This window comes from Phyllostomus hastatus, unplaced genomic scaffold (genome assembly GCF_019186645.2).
Source record: "Phyllostomus hastatus isolate PE091 unplaced genomic scaffold, TTU_PhHast_1.1 phas_contig_5, whole genome shotgun sequence".
Lineage (NCBI taxonomy): Eukaryota > Metazoa > Chordata > Mammalia > Chiroptera > Phyllostomidae > Phyllostomus > Phyllostomus hastatus.
The window spans coordinates 1,156,072-1,181,899 of NW_025333897.1; the positions used below are offsets into that span (position 1 = coordinate 1,156,072).

Here is a 25,828-nt window from a genome sequence, read left to right on the forward strand (position 1 = left end):
TAGTCTTCCACTGTGCGGCTTCCCGGCCAGCCCCCTGCCCAGAACCCCTCTGCCAGCCACTGACAGAAGTGCGGACTTCGTGGGGCCAAGGAATCCTCCGGGGGTGAAAAGCCTGGCCTCGGATCCTTCCTGAGACCCAGAGGCCGAACGCCTGAAAGAGGTAAGAAGAACAGGGGAGCGTGCCTCACAGACCCTGCGGGGACTACGGCCCAGGGTCGGGTCGAGGGCGTCAGACACGCTTCGCAAAGCGAAAAGGTGCTGTGTAAAGGATGGCTACTGCCCAGAGCCTTTATCTTTGCCCGGACGTGGTCGCGGCTGCTCCAAGGCCCCGGGGTGGGGGTGGGGGGGGGGTCCCTATCTAGGTGCACGCCGGGAAACGTAGTCCGCTCTCGGACCCGCGCTGCGGGAGGCAGCCCACAACCCCTGGCTTCTGGAGTTGGTTGGTGGCACCAGCACGCTAGCGAGACGGGTCAACGGCGAGGCCTCTGCGAGGAAGACAGGGCTGGAAGGATGTGTTTGCTGTCCCGGGGATAACACAGCCACATCTGCCTTCCCCCCTAAGCTATGGGTTCCTCTGTCTCCTCAGTCAGAACTCCTACCCGCAAGAATCCCCGCCTCCCATGCGTGATAGGAACTTTGATTAGTGGGTGGGAGGCAGAGAGGGCTTAGACCCCATTGTACAGTTGAATTGAAGCCCAGGTCTAGAACTATAAATGACATGGCAGGAATCAAAGGCGGATTTTTAAATTATAAAACAAAACTGTGATGTAAAAATGTCAGCCCATGAATTCATTTTATTAATTTTTAAATTTATTTTTTCGATTACAGTTTGAATTCAACACTTTTTTTTTGTATTAGTTTCAGGTATACAGCACAACTGACAGACATTCTTATAGGTTATAAAGTGTTCCCTCTGATAATTGAAGTGCCCATCTGATACCATAAATAGTTATTACAGTATTGTTAGCTATGTTCCCTATGCACTACCCTACATCCTCATGACTGTTTTGTAACTACCAGTCACCATATTTTGCCATGTATAATGCGCACTTTTGTACCCAAATTTTTGAGGGAAAAATAAGGGTGTGCATTATACATGGGTAGTACTAATTCTGTATTAAACCGGCTTTGCTTGTTTTTGATCACTTAAAAGCACACATTACACAAAGTGCAAAAGCAATCACAGTAAACTTGAAAACTCAACTTGCTGTGATACCTGTTGGGCTAACCAGCCAACTGCAACCTCTTGATGTGTCAGTAAACAAGCCCTTTAAGGCCCTAAAGAAGAAAGAGTGGACATCTTGGATACAGTCAGCTGGTAATGATTTAATCACCTATAAGCAGGATCAAGAAAGCATCCATCGCTCAGGTTTGTGATTGGATCCTAAGATCATGGAATGGTGTCAAGAAGGAAGTGGTTGTGGAATGGTTTAAAAAATGCGGCACCAGCAATGCTATGGATGGAACTGAGGATGCTGAAATTTACCAGGATGAGGAAAGTGACTCTTCAAAAGACACCAGTAATGTAGAAATTGAAGAAGATAATACTTCTGATATTGACAGTGATAAAGAGTTCTTGGCCTTCTTTGATGTATAAATATTTTAAATTTGTTACAGGTACATAACATTCCTTGCACCTTGTATCTGTTCTTGTGTTTTGTAATTATTTGTTACGTGAAATTTCTTGTACCATAGTATGTTCACAAATAAGTGCTAAAATTCCTTTATAATACAAAAAGCCCAAGTATCTAAATATAACTAAATAAATAATTGAATTAAAAACTTAAAAGATTTTTCTCTGAAAGTTTGGGCCCAAAATGTGGGTGCGCATTATACATGGCAAAGTAGCACTTCTTAATCCCATCACCTTTTTTTACCCTGTCTCCCAATACACTCCCCTCTGAAATGCCCCTGAAAAAGAGGGGGAAAGAGGAAAGAGCTGGCAGCGGTTCAGTGGCTTGTTCAAGATCTGCAAGCTTGTAAAGGGCAAAATTCTGGGTCTTTTCACTTGGCCTCTCCTGAGTGGTCTGAGGGTCTGGAGGGAGGATAGAAGAGGGGAACTCCATTGGGCTCTGGTTCCCAAACTCTAGAGAACTGCCTCACAGCCCCCCTGGGGGTTGTTCCACTCTCCGAGGTAGAGGGGTACCTGGATCCTGGCTACCTGTAGGGCAGATTAGGACCCACCAAGAATGCTTGTTGGAAGAGAGAAGACCTGTTTCAATTTGAGTACCGATGGTTCTGTTATTATAATCTGATGCATGCAGTTCCTGAAAAACCTAGAGTTCTGTAACACAGTGCACTAAAATAACAAGGCTTTATGATGTCAGATAAGAACTTACAAACCTGTAGAAAATTTAAAAGAGCCTAGCATTTATTGGATTCAGACAGAGGATACACCTGGAAGCAAGATCTCAAGAGACTGTAAAAAACGCTTCCGAGAATGACAGTTTGCAGTTGCTATTTTGCATTTGAAATTAAAGAGGAAACATAAAGAATAGTACATGAAGGTGGGAGAAAGCAAGGTGGAGATAGGATTACTGTACAGGCTAGTTAAAAATGTGCTCTGTTGTAACTTCAGGGCAAGATGGTGGCATAGGTAAACATGGCTCACCTCTTCGTAAAACCACATTAAAATTATGCCTAAAGTATAGAACACCCATCACTCAGAACCATCAGAAATCAAGTTGAATGCAAGCCTGACAACTATGGAATTAAAGAAACCACATCCATCCAAACTGGTAGGAGGGATGGAGATGTGAAATGGGCTGGTCCCACATCCACATGTTGTGGATAAAAATTTGGGAGGGATATCTCAGGAGTGAGGAGTCCCAGCCCCACACCAGGACCCCATCCCAGGGTTCCAGTGACAGGAAGATAAGTTCCCATAACTTCTGGCCACAAAACCCAGCAGGGATTGAGTCAATGGAAGAAACTTATGGAGTCCCAAGCAGTTCTCCTTAAAAGATCCCACACATGAACTTACTCAGACTCACTCCCTCTGAGCTCCAGCATCAGGATAGCAACTTGAAAGGCATCAATGGCATAGAGGGAGAAGCTGAAGTGTCTGTCATCAGGATGGGAGCTTGGAGATAGCTTTCTCCAGACAGAAAGGTGGGCAGAGGCCAATGTCCCCTTTCTGAACCTTTCCTCCACAAAGCCACAGCTGGCAGGTGGGTGCCATATCTGAGTCTCCATCAACCTAGCTAACACTGTTTGCCCTGGGGATCCCCAGAGATGCCATCCACCACAACAATCTGCCCACCCAATCTGCTCTTACATGTGAATGGTTGGTCTTGGCTCATGCTTCACAACTTCCTAAATCCTATCAAACACCCACCCAGCCTCAGTAAGTCCCAGCTTCCAGCCCCCATACCTCTTGCTAAGTGGCCCCAGGCCTGGCACTAGCAGCAGCCAGCCTAGGTGCACAGCTTGACTTTGGCTGGGAATCTCCAATCACAAGTAGCAGCCATTTCAGATTGCTTTATAGCTCAGTCAGGGTGCCCCTGGGCAGAACACAAGTGGGGGTGACCTTGGCCTGCACCACCCAGGAAACCCCAGACCCTGTGCACCCACTGGACAATTGTAGACCACATCATAGCACCACCATTCTGCCCCTGCACAGTTGAGCCTCCACAGAGGGTGGAGGGTGGAGGAGAATGGAGGGTGGAGGTTGGAGCTCTACCTAATACATAGAAACAAACATATGTAGGCTGCCAAAATGAGGAAACAAGGAAACATGGCTGAAATAAAGGAATAGATCAAAGCTCCAGAAAAAGAACTAAACAAAATGGAAATAAGCAATCTATTGGATGCCGAGTCCAAAACACTGGTTATAAGGATGCTCAAGAAACTTAGTGAGGATTTCTAACAGCATAAAAAAGACCCAGTCACAAACAAAGGATGCACTAATTAAAATGAAGAAGAATTTGTAGGGAAACAACAGCAGAGTGGATGAAGTTGAGAATCAAATAAATTATTTGGAATGTAAGGAAGCAAAAAGCAACCAATCAGAACAAGAAGAAGAAAAAAGAATCCAAAAATATGAGGATAGTGTAAGCAGCCTCTGAGACAACTCCAAGCACTCCAACATTCGCTTCATGAGAGTCCCAGAAGGAGAAGACAAAGAGCAAGAAATTGGAAATGTTTGAAAAAATAATGAAAGAAAATTTCCCTAATTTGATGAAGGAAATAGACATGCAAATATAGTGAGCATGGAACCCCAAACAAGGAGCTACAAACAGGATGGATGCAAAGAGGCCCACTCCAAGACATATCATTATTAAAATGCTAAAGATTAAAGATAAGGAGAGAATCTTAAAAGCAGCGAGAGAAAAGCAGGTAGTTACCTCCAGGGGAGTTCCCATAAGGCTGTCATCTGATTTCTCAAAAGAAACTTTGCAAGCTAGAAGGGATTGGAAAGATATATTTAAAGTCATAAAAGCAGGGACCTACAGCCAAGATTGCTCTACCCAGCAAAGCTATCATTCAGAATTTAAGGGCAGATAAAGAGCTCCCCAAACAAGAAAAAAACTAAAGGAGGTCATCCTTACCAAATCATTATTATATGAAATGTATAAGGGACTATGAACAATAAAATGGCAATACATACAGATCCATCAACAATTGAATATGAAAAACAAACTAGGCAAACAAGAAGAACAGAGACCGAATCATAGATACAGAGGGCATTTTGATGGTTACCAGATTGGAGGGGTAAATAGGTGAATTGGTGAGGAGATTAAGAAGTACAAATAGGTAGTTACAGAATAGCCAGGTGGATGTAAAGTACAGTATAAGAAATGGAGTAGCCAAAGAATTTATATGCATGACCCATGAACATGAACAATAATGTGGGGATTGCCCAAGGGAGTTGGGTGTGCTGGGTGGAGGGGTCAAAGGGAGAAAATTGGGACAACTGTAATAGCATAATCAATAAAATACAATTAAAAATGTACTTTCTTGACGGTGGTTACCCTCTGAGGGTTATGGAAAATAGGTATTTTAAATATGTGTTAATATAGATGCACAGAAACAATGAGCAGGACTTCCTTAAGGCAAAGATAACTCTTTACTAAGGAAGTTATATGCCTGGGATGTTGATTACCCACCATGGTCTGCCCTGTTAGGAATTTATAATCAGATCACCCAGTGATTTATTATAGTGCCCCTTTTTCACCCACAACAAGAAAAGTAGGATTAGAGATGGATTGTTCAAAATGTATGCAACTTTATAACCAGAGTGCTAAAAAATACAGTAACAATTCTAATAGGAATACTAGCACAGTTAAATTTTTCACAGATATTTGCGCTTAGCAACATCCTCTGTCCCTTTGTGGTTGTAGAGTCTGGGGCTTGTCTGGAGGTATTAACTTGGAAATGCTGGCCTGGAGATATTCAATTCTAATGAAGACTATTTTCATCAAGATTAAAAATTGAATCCTAGGTGTGGCCTTCATTAATCTGCTATTTTAAGATGGGAAAATAAGTTGCAGGTTCTTCACCTGCATTCACAGCTTTGCCACATACCATAACCTTATTGCAATGATTGTGGTCTTTGAAGCCACTAAATCAGCCACTGTGGGTGTCAAGGAAAATATTTTCTGCAGATAGGCAACTTTTTTCTGTAAGATCTTTTATTACTAAAGCTGTCCTCTCCCTGCCATCCATTGCTTCAAAACATTAACTTCCTGGAGAAAATTGCATATTAACCGGCATGCTTGTGTCATGCTGACATCATTACCTTGTTTACCAGCTGCTTATGGGGTAATTCAAGTCAAAGAAGCAGGTGGGCAGCAGAACAGGTGGTGTCCAAGCATATGCCTAGACTTGGGTGAGGAAAGGGACCTGCCTTGTTCTAACCTGGTTGGGCACTGCAGTGGCCATGGGGAGAAGTGGGATGGAATTAGTCAACTTTATTTAAAAAGTCCTTTGGATTTTGATTGGGATTGTAATGAAGTTAATTTGGGGAGTATTTATGACTTTTTAACATTGAATCTTCTGTCCTTGGACACACATAATTTTCTCCTGAGATATCTTGTACATGCTTTCTGTGGTTCTTTCACTGGGACTTTACTGTTTTTATTTATTTATGGCTGGGATTTTATTTTGTTTTAATCAGTTACTACTGTTTTTCTTTTTTTTTAATCCTCACCTAAGGATATACTTACTGATTTTAGAGAGAGAGAGAGTGAGGGAGAGAATGTGAAAGAGAAACATCGATCGTGTGCCTTTGGTACACACCCAAGTGGGGATGAACCTGCAACCCAGGCAGGTGCCCCGACCGGGAATCAAACCCAGGGATTTTTGGTGTGCTGAATGATGCTCCAACCAACAGAGCTACACAGATCAAGGCTGCTGTTGTGTTATTAATGTGGCTCTCGGATCTGGCTACCTTGTTGAACTCTCTCTTAACTTGTTCTGGAATAGCTTGACATACTTTCCTAGCTAGTTGATTTTGCTGTCAGAAAAAAAAAGGAAAAAGAAGGTTTAGTCTTTCCAATCTTTGTAACTCATTTCTCTCCCTTTGGCTATGACTTCCGACAACTGTTGGATAATAGTGATGATAACAGACAATCCTTGTCTTGTTCTGGACTTTCAAAGGAGTAACACTAAAGTTTCACCACTAAATATTTTATTTTCAGTAGATTTGTAGTAGAAGTTCTTTATTGAATTCTGTTCCTAATTTGCTAAGAGGTCTTTTTATTAAAGCAGGTATTGACTTTTATGAGATCCTTTGTATACATTTATTGATATGATCAGATGTTTTTATTTTCTGGCTTAATCTGTTAACATTGAACCATACCCTTCTCTCTTTCACTATTGCTGAATTTGATGTAATAATGTTTTATCTAGGATTGTTTTGCATTTGTTTTCATAATGGAATTGGCCTATGGTTTTTTTCCTTGTGCTGTCCTTGCCCAGTTTTCACATTGGGGAAATGCCAGCTCTGTTCTTTTTTTTTTTAAGTATATTTTATTGATTATGCTATACTGTTGTCCCATTCTTTTTTCTCTCCTTTATTTCTCTTGGCCCAGTACCCCTCATCCCTCCAATATTCCCCTCTTAGAGCATATCCATGGTTCATACTGATAGATGTTTCTCTTATACATAAATATTTCTCTCCCTCTCTTTCTCCCTCCCCTCCTCTCTCTCTAAAAATAAATAAATAAAACCTTTAAAAAAAGAATTTGTCGAGCTTTCCTTTTTGAGCTGGTATGTGGCTTTTTGGTTTTGTTTTGGAAGTGCTCTGTATGTGTTTTTAAATGATGTACATTCTAGTTGTTGGGATCAGAAGTGTGATTATATAGGTTTATTATCTAATTTTTATGTACTTATTTTTTCTTATTTACAATTTTTTCTGTTTGTGCCTTCCAGAAAGTATAACGAAGTCTCCCATTATGAATGAGGATATGTCCATTTCTCCTTTTAGCTGTATAAGTTTTTACTTTATATATTTTGAAGTTATGTTGTTAAGTGCATAAGGGTTTATCATATTAACATATCAGTGAATTATTTCTTTTATCAGTATCAAATACCCTTTGTTGTTCTTCCCAATGATTTTTGCTTTTAAGGCTCCTTTTATTAACATTTCCTTGGTGGTTCTTTTCTCATTCATTCATTCCTCTTTTATTTTTATTTTCTAGAGCTGATTTTGCCATACCATCTTGCTCCTGACACACTATTAGCAATACCTGTGTAAAGCTACTCTTTCATGTTCCTTCTCCCCATATCCGCATTCCCACTTCTATTTCTTCCTCCATCACATAGGCACACTTTCTAATGTGTTTAATTTATGGTTCTTAGATATGTCTATATTTCTAAAAGTTATATAAAATTACAAACATGTCCTATGTGTTATGTAAAATTTCCCAGGCTGGAGGAGGGAAGAAAGAGGCTGAGAACTCCTTTGTTACAGGAAGAGTTTATTAAGGGAACTTACACATGAGGTGTGTCTTAGACAGCAGAGAGTCAATGTGGATATCCTCTGTCCCCCTAATTTTGTGTTTCATAGTGAGTCCCTGTGCTAGGAAAGGAATGTGTGTATAATCTGCTTGCGGGGGGTGGGGGGCTGGTGAGACGGGACTGCTACATACCAAAAGGCTCTTTCACCAGAGCTGGTTAAGAGACAGATAATGGCCAAGGGCATTTCACTTCCCCAAGGCAGAGCACAAGTTCTTGTGTGAATCCCTGGTGGGGCGCAGGGTCTGGGCTCCCCTAGGAGTCAAGGAGATTATCTTTAAGATGGAGTTAGCCCTGTCTGCATGCTTATGTATATGTGTAATGTATGTTTTTGTATATACATATGTTTTAAATTTACAAACATGGTAATAAGTAAACTTCTATTTTTCTTTGTTCAATATTGTTTTAAGAGAATTCCATGTTTTTTTAAACATCTAGATCATTGTTTCCAATTGCTGCATAGCACTCCAATTTATTAATTCACCACCCTTAATTATTCACCTACTGATGAAGACTGTCAGTGCCTTGAATCCTTGCTACTACAAACAATACTTCAATCAACAACCTTGTACTTATATCCTTTAGGACTTGTGCAAGAGTTTTTCGGGATTACATACCTAAGATTGGGATTGCTGGACCATAGGACATATGCACTGAATTATACCAATGTAGGAGTGTGATAGTTCCAAATTCTACATGTCTTCACTAATTCTAATAACTTCACTAATAAGTTCCTCTCTGACCTAATTTTGGGCACTCTGGTAGATTTAAACTGACATGTAATTTCCTAACTTATTATGATGAGGTTGAGCATCTTTTCAGACTTGTTAGCAATTTGGATTTCCTTTTCTCTTAATTGTCCATTCATATCTTTAACCCATTTTTTATATTGGGTTTCTTGTTCTTAAATACTTGCATATTTTATTGTATATTCTGGATACTGATCACTTTTTTGAAGCTGAAGACATCTCCCAGTTTGTCAGTCATTAGGAAGCTTTTCCAATCATGTCTTTGTTTGGAAGAAATCTTTCATTTTAATTTTCACTATATGGTTTATGTTTTCTGTATTTAAGACTGTTTATTCATTCCAAATGAATAAAGACTATTCATAAAGATAGTCTGTATTTTTCTGCTAGTGTTATGGGTTGAATTGAGTCCCCCGCAAAAGACATGTTGAAGTCCTAACCCCCAGTATTGAATGTGATCTTATTTGGAAATAGAATTGTTCTAGATATAATTTATTAGATTAAGGTGGGGTCATTCTGGAGTAGGGTTGGCCCCTAATTCAATATGATTGATGTCCGTCTAAGAAGACAGCCATTTAAAGACGGACACACACAGGGAGAATGCCGTGTGACAACAAAGGCAAACATTGGAGCTATGCAGCTGCAAGCCAGATTGCCAGCAAACCTCCAAAAACTAAGAGGAAGCAAGGAAGGGTTCCCCTACAAGTTTCAGAGGGAGCACAGTCCACTGACACCTTGATCTTGGACCTTCAGCTTCTAAACTGTGAGGCAATGCTTTTCTGTTGTGTTAAGCCACCTAGTTTGTGATACTTCCTTCCAGCAGCCCTGGGAGATGAATATGCTAGCTTCACAGATTTATCTGTCATATTTAGGTCTCTACTCCATTTTTTTTATCTTTGTGTTACAGTGAAAGGTATGGTACTACCTTTCAAGTAAAGGTATTTTACTTTTCTCCTTATGAGGAGTTAGTTTTCCCAATACAATCCTTTAACAATCCATCCTTTCTCTTACAATTAGGATGCTTACTCTGAAATTCCTTAAGTTCTTTGATGTACTGGTATCTATTTCAGGCTTCTCTACTTTGTTTCCTTGGTCACTTTGTCTGCTCATGTGCTATACCACCTTTGTTTCCTCTTTTTAAATTCTGGCTTTAAACATATTTTATGCAATACAGAAAATCTCTCTCTCTTTTGCCATTCTTATTTCATTGTGGGTCTTGACTCTTACAAATACATTTTTGAATCTGTTTATTGTGTTCCTCAAAAAAAATCTTTCTGGAATCTGGACCTGCATTCAATTTATAGATTGATTTGGGTAGAAGAGACATCTTAGTATTAAATCATTGCACTCATGAACATGGTTTATCTCCCAATTTGTTAATTTTTTTTTTACATTTATTGATTTTAGAGAAAGAGGAGGCAGGGGGAAAGAAATATCCATTTATTGTTCCACTTATTTATGCATCATTGGTGGTTTCTTGTATGTGTCCTCACTGGGGGTTGAACCCACAACCTTGGTGCATCAAGACAATGCTCTGACTCACTGAGCTGCCAGACAGGGCACCCAGTTAACTAGATTTTAATGTCCTTTTAATAAGATTAATTTTTTTCATAAACATCTTTGGGATTGATAGGTGAATTCCTAGATTACTTTTTAACTTTTGTTATTAATCTGAATGGAATCCTCTATTTTGTTAGAGTTTCTAGCTATTTATTATTAAATAGGGGAATGCTATTCATTTTTCCAATTTGATCTTTTATTTGGCCAGTTTGCTGAGTATCTTAGTTTTTTCCCATTGCTTTGGGGGGGGGGGAGGGAGGAAGAGAAAAACAGAGACAGAGACAGAGACAGAGAGGTGAGAAATATCATGTGAGAAACATCAACTCGCTGCCTTTTTGTACATGTCAACCAGCAATCCAACCTGTGACCCGGCACGTGCCCTGATCAGGAATCTAACCCGTGACCCTTCCATCTAAGGGACAATGCTCCAGCCAACTGAGGCACAGCAGCCAGGGCAGTATCTTACTAGATTTAAAGGTTTGGAGTTTCTCTATAGAATACCAAATGACATCCACAAAATGACAGTTGCGTCATTCCCTCCTCCCATTTCTTAGACACTTATTTAGAATGAGTTACTGCCATGGCGAGCCCCCCAGGAGTGAACAGTGGTGAGGGTGGCTAGCTGTGTCTTCTTCCTGAAGAAGGGAATGACTTTAAGTTTCTGTGTGAAATGTGAAGTTTCTGGGACATTTTTGGTAGAGAATCCTTATCAATTTATGGAAGTTCCTTTCCATTCCAAGTTTTCTGAGAGTTTTTATCATAAGTAGATGTTGCCCTTTATCAAATGTTTTTTTCAGTCTGTGGAGGTGACCATGTGTGAACTTCCCTCCTTTACTCCCCAACGGAGCACACTTACTACATTGTTAGTGTTCTCATGCCTACCAGAACCTACTTGCTTGGTGATGTTTGGTTTTTATTTTTAGTACACTATTTTATTTGCTTATCTAATATTTTATTTAGGAATTGTATATACACTTAGAAAGTCAAATGGACCTCTAATAGTCATCCCAGATTGTCCCTATTCAGTTTAGAAATCAAGTATATACCAGCTTCATAAAATAAATTTCTTTTCATGCTCACTTTGGCAGCATGTGTACTAACATTGGAACGATGCAGAGAAGCTTACTTAGCATGGCTCCGCATGAGGATGATGTGCAAATTTGTGAACCATTCCATATTTTAAAAAATAAAATAAGATAAATTCTTTTTTTCTCCCTGTAATGATTTGTGTATTGTAAATGTTATTTGTTCCCTGCAGGTTTGGTAGAACTCCCTTGTTAAGCCTTCTGGGGCCTCTTTTAATTAAATTTTCAGGTTCTTTAATAGTTATTGATCTGTCATAGTTTACTGTTTCTTATTTCAGTATTGACATTTTCTATGCTTGTAGTAACCTGTTCATCTTGTCAAGATTTTAAAATATATTGGTTTATATTATTCAAAATTTTATTTTATTATTTTAAAATATTTACATCTGGACTTCTGGCAAGATGGAGGAATGGGTGGACGCACCGTACCTCCTCGCACAACCAAGATTAGAACAACAATAATTTACAGATAGAATAACACTCAGAACTGATAGAGGATTTATCTGAATGGAAGTCAGACAGCCAAGAAGTTGAAGTAGACCCGTACATCCAGACTGGTAGGAGACGACAAGCCGGGCAGGCGCGGGGCTGGCATGGGTCGGCGGTGCGCGGAGGTCGGGGAAAATTTGGTGCGAAATCGGCATGACAGCCATCCAGGGCACAAGAACGCAGTGGTGATCCCTGAGTACGCAAGCTGCGGCTGGCGGACCCAGTGAGGCAGCGATTGTGGACCAGGGCAGAGCTCGCAGCCCAGGATCCCAGAGAAGGGTCTGAGCCCAGGAGAACAGAACTACCGCCATTGTTCCCTCCTGTCCCCGCTCCCGCCCCCGCCCCCACATATAATGTCACAATCTAGCAACTGGGGTGTCCAGCCCCAGTGAACACCTAAGGCTCCGCCCCCCACCGTAACAAGAGCGACCAGACTGGGGAAAAAAAAAAGGAGAGACAGGGAAAGATATAAGACATGTTTCCAACAGAACAGATCAGTCCCCCAGGACTCATCCTTTTGAGCGACCAAGAAATAGCCAATCTATCAGATGCACAGGTGTTCAAAACACTGGTGACCAGAAAGCTCACGGAATTGGTTAATTTTGGGCACAATTTAGATGAAAGGATGCAGGTTACCATAAAAGAGATGCAAAAAGATACGCAGAGAAGAGCCAATAGTGAAAGGAAGGAATCTGAGTCTCAAAACAATACGGTGGAACAGAAGGAAGATAGAATCAACCAAGCAGGAAAGCATGATGAAATAAGAATTCAAAAAATCGAGGAAAAGCTTAAGAGCATCCAGGACACCTTTAAACGTTCCAACATCCGAATTATAGGGGTACCAGAATGGGAAGGGGAAAAGCAACAAATTGAGCACGTATTTGAACAAATAATAAAGGAGAACTTCCCCAATCTGGCAAAGAGAACAGTCTTCCAAGAAATCCAAGAAGCTCAGAGAGCCCCAAAGAAGTTGGACCCAAGAAGAAACACACCAAGGCACATCATAATTACATTAGCCAAGGTAAAAATGAAGGAGAGAATCCTAGAAGCAGCAAGAGATAAGGGGACAGTAACCTACAAAGGAGTTCCCATCAGACTGTCAGCTGATTTCTCCAAAGAGACCTTACAGGCAAGAAGGGGCTGGAAAGAAATATTCCAAGTCATGAAAGACAAGGACCTACATCCCAGATTGCTCTATCCAGCAAAGCTCTCATTTAGAATGGAAGGGAAGATAAAGTGCTTTTCAGATAAGGTCAAGTTAAAGGAGTTCATCATCACCAAGCCCTTATTTTATGAAATGCTAAAGGGACTTATCTAAGAAAAGAAAATTAAAAAAAAAACATGTATAGTAAAAGGACAGAAAACTCACAATTATTAACAACCACACCTAAAGCAAAACCAAAAGAAACTAAGTAAACAACTAGAACAGGAACAGAACCACAGAAATGGAGGGCTAGCAGCAGGGAGGTGGGAGGAGGAGAGAGGGGGGAAAAGGTACAGAGAATAAGTAGCATAGAATGTAGGTTGAAAATAGATGGGGGAGGGCAAGAATAGTACGGGAAATGTAGAAGCTAAAGAACTCATAAGTATGACACATGGACATGAACTAAAGGGGGGGAACATGGGTGGGAGAGGGTGTACAGGGTGGAGGGGAGAGAGGGGGGAAATGGGACAACTGTAATAGCATAATCAATAAAATATATTTTTAAAAAAGCAAAAAAAAATTTACATCTGTAGTTCTTTCCCTTTTTGTTATGCATTATATGTTTATTTGCATCTTCCTTTTTTCTCTCCATCAGACTTGCCTGATTCATTTCCATGTTACTAGAATTTCAGATAGCCAACTTTTGTTTTTTGTTAATTTTCTCTTATTTATTTCTACCTCTAATTTTTTCTTCTTGTTTTTGGGATTTTCCTCTGTTGTTTCATATTTAAGTTCTTAAGCTAAAGCTCTCTTCATTTGTTTTTAATCTTTTTTTTTAACTACCCCCCTAAAAGGAAGGAGAGAGAGGGAGGGATGGAGGAAGGAAGGGAGAGAGAGACATAGAGAAACAGCCATGTGAGAGACAAACATTGATTGGCTGCCTCCTGTACATACACCTCAATCAGGAATTGAACCTGCAACCTAGGTATATGTCCTGAGCGGGGATCAAACCCATGACCCTTTAGTGTATGAGACAATACTCCAACCAACTGAGCCACATTGGCTAAGGCCCAATCTCTCTCTCTCTCTCTCTCTTTTAAAAGATTTTATTTATTGCCCTGGCTGGTGTAGCTCAGTGGATTGGGCGCGGACTACGAACCAGGCATTGCAGGTTCGATTCCCAGTCAGGGCACATGCCTAGGTTGCAGGCCGTGGCCCCCAGCAACCACACATTAATCTCTCGCTCTCTCTCCCCCCTTTCCTCTCTAAAAATAAATAAATAAATAATCAAAAAATAAAGAAGAAAAGTCAAACTTAAAAAAAAAGATTTTATTTATTTACTTTTAGAGGGAGGGGAAGGGAGTGAGAAAGAGAGGAAGAGAAACATGCAATAGATAAATTGGTAGGTTGCCTCTCACACGCTCCCAACTGGAGACCTGGCCCAAAACCCAGGCATGTTCCCCGACTGGGAATCGAACCAGCAACCTTGATTTGTAGGCTGGTGTTCAATCCACTGAGCAATACCAGCCAGGGCCCAATCTCTCTTTTTTGATAAAAATGTTCAAAGCCAAATGTTAATAACCCTTGAAACACTGCTTTGGCAGTGCTTTTTATTGCTGTTCAGTTCTAAGGTGTGGACAAAAAAGTGCCACATACTAAACCTGACAAGCTTAGGGGAGACTTTCGTGGTGACCTTATTAACTCAGAGAACTAAAGTAACCACAAAGAATGGTTGGAAGTTAAAACATTAACTCAAAGCATTTCATGGCAGGCAGTCATGTCCTAGTCTAGAATCTTTCCTGACAAAAGTGTCTTTACCTTAATTAAACTTGTCTATTGTCTTTTTGCATCCATGATAACATACCTTTGGATTGTCAAAGTAATTTCCTTTTTCCAGACCCCTCAAAACACAGATACTGCACCAGAACAGCAAAGCGGAGACTATAGATTCCCTCACTGTTACTGAGTTAATTGTTGACTGTGAACTACCCTGTACCCACCTATGTAAAAGAAGTAGGTGTCTATCATTTTACTTTTTATCCATACCCAGAAGTTTCCCCACTTTGCTTTCTCCCGCCTCCCTAATTTATCACCAGTGGATTTCATGGAACCCACTTACGTCCTCTCTTTGGATTGTAATGCATAAGGCAGGGTGCAGAGCTGCCATTCTCTGGACCATTTTCTCAGTCCGTTGAGGTTTTGCTTCCTAGCAATTATCAGTTTGGCTCAGATAAACTCACAAAAATTCTTACAGATTTGGACATTTTTTACAGCGACAAAGGATTTATTTCTTTTGTGTTTTATTTTTTAACTCAAGAGTTATTCATATTATGTTATTTAAGTTTGGGGGCTTCTATATTTTTGGTTTTTAGAATTATCTACAGTATAACAAAGATATCCTAGAACACAATGCCTCACAAAACATTCCAGAGTGGGTAGGTAGCCTTGCTCGAAGGGGTCACCAGGTCCTGCCTTTTTAATTTATTCACTTAATTACTTACTTATTGAGAGAGAGAGAGAGAAAGAGAGAGAGAGAGAAAGGGAGAGAGAGTGGGAGAAAGAGAAGGAGAGAAACACTGATGTGCAAGAGAAACATTGATCACCTCCTGCACACCCCAACTGGGGACATGGCCTGCAACCTAGGCTTGTGTTCTGACCAGGAATTGAACTGGCAACCTTTTGCTTTGCAGACAATGCCCAACCACTGAGCCATACCTGTCAGGTGATCCTTTCTTTCTTATTGTCCTGTTCTGAGCATCATCCTGATTCATGTGGTTGAAGCCATCTCACCGTCACCAAATCTGTGTTCATCCCCTAGGGCTGGGCCAACAAAGGGACAAGGTTGGGGATATTGAATCTAGAAGGTTGAAGAGATACTCCTGTAAGAGCCAAGACCCGGATCTCTGACGAGAGGGCATCGGACAGCTGGTACTGGTACATTGGAGGCAGAAAATGAGACAGAATATGGAAAAACAGCAGTCAACTGCTGTTATCAGGCAGAAGAACCATTGGGGTGATGAAGACAATAGAGAGCAAAATAGGAAGAAGCAGGCACCTTCTGCTTCTAACTGTTCTGTCTCTCTTTCTGTTCTCCCTCTTGGTAGAATCTAATAGGAAGCCAGCTGGCAAGGGGGGAATGTGATTTGTAGATTCCCAGCCTCAGCACCACAAGGGCCAGTATGAACAGGTGGGGCTACAAAACAATGAATTAGTAACCCACACAGTCCATCCACACTTTTGACTACTCAGTATCCATATATACCTTTCTACACATAGTTGACCTTCCATTCAACAACCATACAATGACATATTTCACATGACCTTGAACAAAGAAGCTCTCATCTGCTCCCCAGTGAGGGGAGATACTGAATTTCTCCAGTCATCACATCCACCCATTTTACTTTCTCTATTATTTTCCTTTTATTTCTCACTTTTCTTTGGATCAAATCTCCTCCTAACACATCCATTTCCCTGTTTATACTATATTGAAACTTTTACATTTAGTTTCTCTTTTTTTAGTGGTTACTCTCACAATGTTATGTGCATTTTTAAAAAGATTTTATTTATTTATTTTTAGAGAGGGCAAAGGAGGGAGAGAAACATCAATATGTGGTTGCCTCTTGTGCACCCCCTACTGGGGACCTGGCTTGCAACCCAGGCATGGGAACCTGACTGGGAATCGAACCGGTGACCCTTTTGTTCACAGGCCGACACTCAATCCACTGACCCACAGCAGCCAGGGCACAATGTTATGTGTATTTAACAAAATCCTTGGCTCTCTGGTAGAGGCATAGAGTGGGTGGCTGCAGCCTGTGCTGGGATGAACCATGCTCTCGGCGGAGGCAGCGGAGCCAAGTTGGAGCCATGGCCATTACAGTGGTAGCAGTTGGACTGACCGTTGCTGCTTCAGGATTTGCAGGCCATTACGTTTTGCAAGCCTTGAAGCATATGGAGCCTCAAGTCAAACAAGTTTGTCAGTCTATCAAAATCTGCCTTCAGTGGTGGCTATTACAGAAGCGGGTTTGAACCCAAAATGAGAAAATGGGAAGCAGCATTAATACTAGGTGTAAGCCCTACTGCCCATAAAGGAAAGATAAGAGATGCTCATCTATGAATTATGCTTTTATATCAGCCAGACAAGGGAGGATCTCCTTATATAACAGCCAAAATCAGTGAAGCTAAAGATTGACTAGAAGGCCAAGCTAAAAAGTGAAGTAAATGTATGAAGAATTTGAAAGTTCTCTCATCAGTTATGTGTGCAAGTACCAGCTCTTTATAAAATGTCCCAAAGCTACAAATTTTAAAAATGATTTAGCATAAACTAAGTCAAACCCTTGTGTAAGTTTGTTTAAATTTGAGGATTCTGTCAGATTACAGAATAGTTGGAAATTCCTGCTCAATAATTATGGGCAGATACATACCATTTGAACAGAAATATTTTTCATTATTCATTTAGCAAATAATTTAGTGCTTACTCAAGGCAAAGTGAATATGAAGGTTTCTGCTCTCAAGGAACCCCAATCTAATAGGAGGCTGATAAACTGGTAATTCAAATACAATGTGATAAATACTGTGATAGAATTAGCATAGGTTGTTATAGTAAACTCATCTCATTGGGAAGAAAGGTTGTCACAGTACAGAGAGCTGGCTCAGTGGCTTGAAGCTGTGAACTTAAACATGTATTTAGCCACAATTTGACCTAAAAAAATCAATGTAGGTATGTGTATGTCACTGACAAGATTCAGATTTCATACATTAAAAATTTGATTTAAAAAGTCCTCTCCATTTATATGTTTTCCAAGATTGTTATTCTTTTTTAACACCAAAGTTTTGACATTATTGCTGTACTTTTCATAGAGTAAATATATGTCTACCGTTCACTTTGTTTCCTATTTCTTTTTTTTTCTAACCCTCACCTGAGGGTATATTTATTGATGTGTGAGAGAGAGAGAGAGAGAGAGAGAGAGAGAGAGAGAGAGAGAGATCAATGTGAGAGAGAAACATCAATTAGTTGCCTCCTGTATGTGCCACAACTAGGGATTGAACCCACAACCTAGGTATGTGCCCTGGCTGGGAATCAAACCCACAACCTTTTTGGTTTACTAGACCAACTGAGCTTCCTGGCCAGGGCTAGTTTCCTATTTCTTTTCTCATCATTCCTTTTTATATTTCATACCTTCATTCTAGGATTATCTTTCTTCTTTCTGAAGAATATCCTTTAGAAGTTCTTTGGAAGAGGGTATCTTGGGAATTGGTTCCTAGTTTTTGGTGTATCTAAACAATTTTATTTCTTCTCTTGAAAGGTTGTATAAGGCCAGTAAATCCAAAAATAGGGAACATCTCCCTTATGGTCTGAATAATTATTTCTCCCCCTACTCCCACACCCAAATTCTCATGTGAAAACTCTAACTCTCAGTACCTAAAGTGACTGTATTTGGAGACTGGGCCTTTAAGGGATTGTAATTCTCTTTGATGGTTATTTTATTTCAGCACTCTCAGCACTTCTAGGATCTCATTCCATTGTCTTCTGCTACTATCATCCTGTTGTTATTGAGAAATAAAAAGCAGCACTTCTGGCTATTGTAATGATTTTCTCTTTAGTATGCTAAGGTTTACTCTATGTCTCATGTGGATCTATTTTTAAATATTCTGCATGGGATTTCATTAGATTTTCTGAATTTGAGGAAGAGTCTTGTCAGTTCTGAAAAATTCCCAGCTGTCACTTCAAATATGCTTCTCCCCCTTCTATCATCATTTTCTAAAACATAAATTAGATGTATGTTGGACCTTCCCACTCTGTTACTTATTGCTTAACCCATTCTTTGTAATTTCCCTCTTTTGTTCTCCCTGTGCTACACCCTGTGTAACTTCTTCAAATATGTATATTTTCTAGTTTCTTCTTCTTTCAGTTGTGGTATAAGCTATTTAATATGTCCACTGGGTTTTAAATTTTTCACTTCTCTTGTTTATATTTTTTCTTGTTCAAATCTTCCTCATCAATCTTTTTTTAAAAAAGACTTTATTTATTTATTTTTACAGAGGGGAAAGGAGGGAGAGATGGAAAGAAACACCAGTTGGGTTTTTTTGTGCCCCCCCCTACTGGAGACCCAGCCTGTAACCCAGGCATGTGCCCTGACTAGGACTTGAACCCATGACCCTTTGGTTTGCAGGCTGGCACTCGATCCACTGAGCCACACCAGCCAGGGCTTCTTCACCAATCTTGATAGTCTGTTTTTCCTTCAGTAGTCAGTAGTGTTTGAAGTCCACCTTTAATTTATTTTAAAATTTAATATATCTTATATTTTGTATCTTATAATTTCAATATTTATATCCTTTTTGAGTCTGAAGCTGAGGTTTATTGCTTCTGTTTTTGTGGTTTGTGGACCTCATTTTCTTGGGATTTTATCTGTGGAAATTCTTTAAGGCCTGTGTTTAAAATGCATTTCCCGGGACTTCTAGCCAAGATGGAGGTATAGGTAGACATGCTTTGCTTCCTTGCACAACCAAAAGAAGGATAACTACAAAATTAAAAATAAAAAACAACAGGAACGTCCAGAAAATCAAACTATATGGAAGTCTGACAACCAAGGAGAAAAAAGAAATATTTATCCAGACCATGCCACAACGCAGCAACATAAGTTGCCCCACCCTGGTGACTACCTAAGGCTCTGCCTCTGTTAACATAACAGGTATACTAACACAAAGAAATATGGCTCAAATGAAAGAACAGATCAAAACTCCAGAAAAAGAACTAAGCGATGAGGAAATAGCCAATCTATCAGATGCAGAGTTCAAAACACCGGTAATCAGGATGTTCTCAGAAATGATTGAATACAGATACAAAAATAGAGGAAGAAGTGAAGGTTATGCAAAGTGAAATAAAGAAAAATATACAGGCAACAAGAGTGAAGGGAAGGAAATCGGGACTCAAATCAATGATTTGGAGCAGAAGGAAGAAAGAAACATTCAACCAGAACAGAATGAAGAAACAAGAATTCAGGAAAATGAGGAGAGGCTTAGGAACCTTTGGGACAACTTTAGACATTCCCACATCTGAATCATAGGGGTGCCAGAAGGAGAAGAGGAAGAGGAAGAAATTGAAAACTTATTTGAACAAATAATGAAGAACTTCTCCAATCTGGCAAAGGAAATAGACTCCTAGGAAGTCCCAGAGAGTCCCAAAGCTCAGAGAGTCTCAAAGAAGTTGGACCAAGGAGGAACACACCAAGATGCATCATAATTGCATTACCCAAGATGAAAGATAAGGAGACAATCTTCAAAGCAGCAAGAGAAAAGGAGAGAGTTACCTACAAGGAGTTCCCATAAGACTATCAGCTGATTTCTCAAAAGAAATCTTGCAGGCAAGAAGGGGCAGGAAAGACGTATTCAAAGTTATGAGGCAAGGACATACATCCAAGATTACTCTATTCAGCAAAGCTATTATTTAGAATGGAAGGGTAGATAAAGTGCTTCCCAGATAAGGTCAAGTTAAAGGAGTTCATCATTATCAAGCCCTTATTATATGAAACATTAAAGGGACTTATCTAAGAAAAAGATGATCAAAACTATGAATAGTAAAATGACAACAAACTCACAGTTATCAACAACTGAACCTAAAAACAAAAAACAAAAACAAAGACAAACTAAGCAAACTACTAGAATAGGAACAGAATCACAAAAATGGAGATCACATGGAGGGTTAGCAGCAGGGAGGGGAGGAGGAGAATGGGGGCAAAAGTACAGGGAATAAGAAGCATAAATGGTAGGTAGAAAATAGACAGGGGGAAGTAAAAAATAGTGTAGAAAATGGAGAAGCCACAGAACTTATATGTATGACCCATGGACATGAATGAAGGGGGTGGCGGGATGCTGGTGGGAGGAAGGGATGTTGGGTGGAGGGGGATAATGGGGAGAAAAAAATGGGGCAACTGTAATAGCATAATCAATAAAATATAGTTAGAAAAATAAAATGCATTTCCCTGGATAGAGTTAGTGTTTGCTTATGCCATGGACCTGTGAGAATAGCTGACTTGGGAACACTCTGAAATTTTGCCTAGAGATCTTTCAGGCCATGCCGATACTTCAAAGTTAGGTTCTTAAGCCCACCATTAGCAATTCTCATGGGAAACTTTCTTTCACTTTACTAATTATAGAGGCAGAGACAAACATAGGTTCCCACCTTCTTTTGGGGGGGGCTTCTTTGTTTGTTTTTAGGGGCATTTTTTAAAAAGGTACCACTGAGGGTACCTTTTGAGGGTTCCAACTGAGGGCTCTGGAATTTTTTATAAAGGGCTCTGATCTCACCTCTCACTCTGCTTGAGTCCCAGGATTTTGCTTTTGTGTAAATGGCCTATTAATACCCAGGCTTAATGCAGAGAACACCAGAGGAGCGGTGAGTCTACAGCTCCCTTTACATCTCTGGGTTCGTGCTTTCTTGTTTTCGGTCTGTAAGGACAAACTTCAAGAATGAAACAACCAAGAGGAAGAACCTGGGTGCCTGGGCCCCCAGGCCTCCTCTGCAGTCCTTCATTAAATTAGAGAGCTAATTTACATAATTAATCACACCCATTCATTTTAAATTAATTATATCTTGTCCCTTACTTTCATGGACAACAAATTCATTTACTCATTCATCCAATTGTTACTCTCCCTGTTCAGAGAAACCCAAAGGACCAGGGAATATCTCTGTTATAGACTGGAATGTGTCTTCTACTCTCACACACAAATTCGTATGAGGAAGCTCTAACCCTCAGTACCTCAAAACGACTGTAGGAGATAGGGCCTTCGAAGATGTGATTAGGCTAAAATAAGGCTGTTAGGGTTGGCCCCAATTCAATCTGACTGGGGTCCTTGTAAGAAGAGGAAATTTGAACACAGAGACACCAGGGATATGTGTGCACACAGGCAAGAAGGCAGCGGCCTTTGAGCCAAGGAGACCCCAGAAGCCAAACCTGCCTTCACCTTGATCTTGAATGTCTAGCCTCCAGAACTGTGAGAAAACAAGTTTCTGTTGTTGCTTAAGCCACTCAGTCTGTGGTACTTTGTTACTGCTGCCCTAGCAAACTAACACTGTCCCGAATGCTGCAGTTTCAGACACTGTCTTAGCCTAGAGGGAGGAACTACGGTTTCATCCTGGGGCCTTTCCAAGCTGTCCACATCACACCCATGGCACAGCCTGGTTTGGCAGACAGACTCATCAGCCCAGACTTAGGATGTATCCCAGTCACGCAACATTATGTTTCTCTTTTCAGAGTGTCATTCAAGTCCTTCTGCTCACGACTGAATCTGAGGAGAGGCAACATCTTTGTGATGCTCCAGTCTTTCCCAGATGTCTTAGTTTAGAAGACCTGTGGGGTGTGCTGGAAAGGAGGACCGGAGGAGGTGAGAACAGCCGGAGTTAGGAAGAGGGAAGAAGGAAGAGGGAAGCAGTCTCTCAGGCATGAAACCAGGTTTCTCCCAATAGCTGTGGGTGAGGAAGGCATTTTGTGAGGTCTGGAAAGACACAGGGAAATGCAGGAAGGGAATGATATACCTATTAACCTTATTCATTTCTTCCCCCACCCTTTTTCTATGACAAATTCATTTTCTCATTGAAAACATATTTACTGAGCACAATCACTGTATTGGCCCGCAGTTGGAAGGGGACAGCCGGTTTCCAGCAGCTCCAAGTCACTCCGGCAGGAGAAGCACTGAGCATGCGCGGACAGGAGTGTTGAATGTTTCCGAGGGGGTAGTAGGGGGCGCTGTAGGAGCACGTGCACAGAAAGACCCGACTGGACCTGAAGGTTTCAGTGAAGTTGAGACCTGAAAGCAGAGGAGGTTGAGGGAAAGGGTTCCAGGCAAAAAGAACCGTGTTATCAAAGCTTTAAAGTAATTCAAGTGTCAGTTCACAACACTGAAGCTGAGTGGCTGGACTGTGGGGTTTTGGGGACAGTGGCAGGGCTTGAGGCCACAAGCAGAAGCCTGTTTTTAAGGAAAGCGTATTTCAGACTCTCCCTGAAGTCCAGTGCAAACTACAGGGTTTAACAGTGTGACTTGACCTACCTGGATGGTTGGATCATGTTTGGAAGGCTGCTGCGAGAGATGCTGGTGGCTTGGAAGGGGGTAACTTCTGTGAGCACTGAGAAAAGTGACAGATTTAGAAGCTCTGGAACGTCCTAAAGGATCTGATATGGGGCCAGGGAGAGGGAGGAACTAGTGTGACTCTCAGGTTTTTAGGAAGACTGTGCAGAGCTAGAAGAGAAGAGGGTCTACATGTCAGTCTAGGAGGTCTGTCCATGGGAAACAGGGCTTTTTAAAAAAGAGAATACGAGTATGGAAAAAGAATAATAATATCTGGAAACAGCATTGTGGTGCCAAGGGATGGCATATTGTGTCATTGTTCAAAATATTTGCTGCCTCTCCTGAAAGACACCCCAGTTGGTATCGGCCTTGGCCATATGACTTGCCAATAAAATGTGAATACAAGTGATGCCTAAGTGGAAGCATCAAAAGCCAACTCATGGCTGTCCATATGTCTTTTCCCTCTGCCAGGAGATTGGCAATGCTTCAGCGACTGCCCTGTGAACGAACATCCTGGGTCCCCAAGTGAAGACAGGGAGCAGAGCCCAGCCGACTTGGGCTGGACATGGTGGGCACACTACCCCTCTCTTCCTTTAAGCTTTGAGCTGTTTGGCAGGTGCAGGGAATGAAGAACCTTGCATGAGGACTGTGGCGCTCATCTTCAGGGAAGGAGCCACCTTTAGTTAAGGTACGAGTCGGAGGTGTCGCCCGATGGTGGTTGGCATCAATTCAGACGCCTACAGGAATTCCCAATTTGGGGTGCAGTGAATAAGGAAAATTTATTTTGTGAAAACGGTTTGATGGTAATACAGCATGGCTGTGAGGCTGACCCAGGGCCAGGCCCCTCTTTAGCTAGGCAGCTGCACTCCGAGATGGGCCCCCTCCACTGTGCCCCTCTGCTCTGTGGCGCCAGCCTGTCGGACTCGGCCAGCATGAATTGAGAGGCCAGCTCCATTCTGGGGCATGCACTGCCCTGTTCTTGATGGAAAGTATGCTCTCATAGCTGGGGGGAAGCTGGCTTATACAAGGGGGGACCCAAAAAATGGAATGTATTTATTTAAAAATCATGTATTTATTCTTACATGTTTAAACTTCAGTCACCTTCAAAGTACTCTCCATTTGATGTAATACACCTATTGAGATTTTTTTTTCCACTACTCAAAACAGTTTAACTTGTTGATTTTGATGCTTTTTAGTGCTTCTGTTGTTTTTGTTTCACTTCTTCCACATTGGCTAAATGTTTTCCTTTGAGGACTTTTTCATCCAGGGAAGCAAAAAAAAGTCACTCAGGGCAAAATCAGGTGAACAGGGAGGGTGGAGCATGGGGGTCATGCTTTTTGGTCAAAAGCTGCTGAACACTCAGTGTGGCCTGGGCAGGTGCGCTCGTAAATCATCCATCATGAACTACCATACAGTTCTTCAGCACTTGTTTTGTCGTAATTTTGGTAATGACATCCGTGCTGATGCCTGGTACAGATAAATATACCTCTCCTCTCCACTAGACCCTCACACAGGTTTTCCATCTCTTTGCTCCCACCCTTATAGAGAGGAAAAGGGGTTTGTCCAAAGACCCACAGGGCAGGTTGAAGACCAAATCCAGGACTTTCCCCACTACATCTTAGAAGGAAGTGGCTCTCTCAGCTCTCAAGGAAGGTGACTCAAAGAAGTATCCAGCAGGCATGGAGTGTATTAGTTTCCTGTTGCTGCTGCAACGTATTACCATAAACTTAGTAACACACCCTTATTGTCTTAGTAGTTTGGGAGGACAGAAATCTCAGGTGAGTCTCACTGGGCTAAAATCAAGGTTTTTCAGAGCCATTTCCTCCTGGGGGTGCTAGGAAAAGATTATTTCCTTGCCACTTCCAGCTTCGAGAGGCCACCTGCATTCCTTGGCTCGTGGTCCCCTCTCCATCTTCAAAACCAGCAATGGCATCACTCCAACCTCTGCTTCCATTGTCCCATTTCCTTCTCTGACTGTCCTGCCTCCTGCTTTCATTTATAGGGAATTTTGCAATTACACTGGGCTCACTTGGATAATCCAGTATCATCTCCTCATCTCCAAATCCTTGGCTTAATCACATCTGCAAAGTTCCTTTTGCCATGTAAGATACTTTATCGACAGGTTCCTGAGATTAGAACATGCACACCTTTGGGGACCAGTATTCTTCCTCTCACAGGGGATAAGTTGGCAACTAGCTGCCAGTCATCAACACACTCTCAGGGTCCCTCTCCAGTGTCCCCTGCTGTGTGCTCATCTCATTTCTTTTTCTCCTTTTCCCATTTATCCCTGTCCTTGGAGCTCATTAAGATAGCTATCATCAGCTAGAGGCATTTGCTCCAAGTCTTCTAATTCTTATGAGTGGTGATCCAAGCTAAGGCACCCCTTGACTACAGGCCTGGGAGTGAGCTTGATCAGACACCGCCTCCTGGTGGAGCCTCCAGAGCAGCACAGTCCCAGAGAAACTGTGAGCCACAGATGCTGGTCACACACACCCTTTCAAATTTTCTCGGAGTCCTATTTTATAAAAGTAAAAAGAAATAGATGGAATTAATTTTAATAATATACATTTAATTTAATCCAATATATCAAAAATATTATCATTTTAGCATTCATTCAACATAAAAATTATTAATGAGGTATTCTATGTTGAGTCTTTGAAAACTGGTCTGTATTTTATTTTTCAGCACATCTCGTTCTGGACTAGCCATGTTGTAAGTCCTAAATAGCCAACCATGCCAGTGGCTACCATAGTGGACAGTGCAGGCCTAGAACATAACCTCTG

At 41.2% G+C, this 25,828-nt stretch overlaps 1 long non-coding RNA gene, 1 other non-coding gene and 1 pseudogene across 2 annotated transcripts; all 3 read left to right on the forward strand.

Moving 5' to 3' along the window:
- Positions 1-32: 32 nt before the first annotated feature.
- LOC123823877 lies at positions 33-23,905 on the forward strand. The gene is made up of 3 exons (XR_006786607.1): positions 33-160; positions 22,235-22,364; positions 23,517-23,905. It is a non-coding gene; the product is annotated as an uncharacterized LOC123823877 (long non-coding RNA).
- LOC123823920 lies at positions 11,338-11,447 on the forward strand. The gene has a single exon (XR_006786617.1). It is a non-coding gene; the product is annotated as a U6 spliceosomal RNA (small nuclear RNA).
- On the forward strand, positions 16,848-17,196 carry LOC123823876 (annotated as a pseudogene).
- Positions 23,906-25,828: the final 1,923 nt, after the last annotated feature.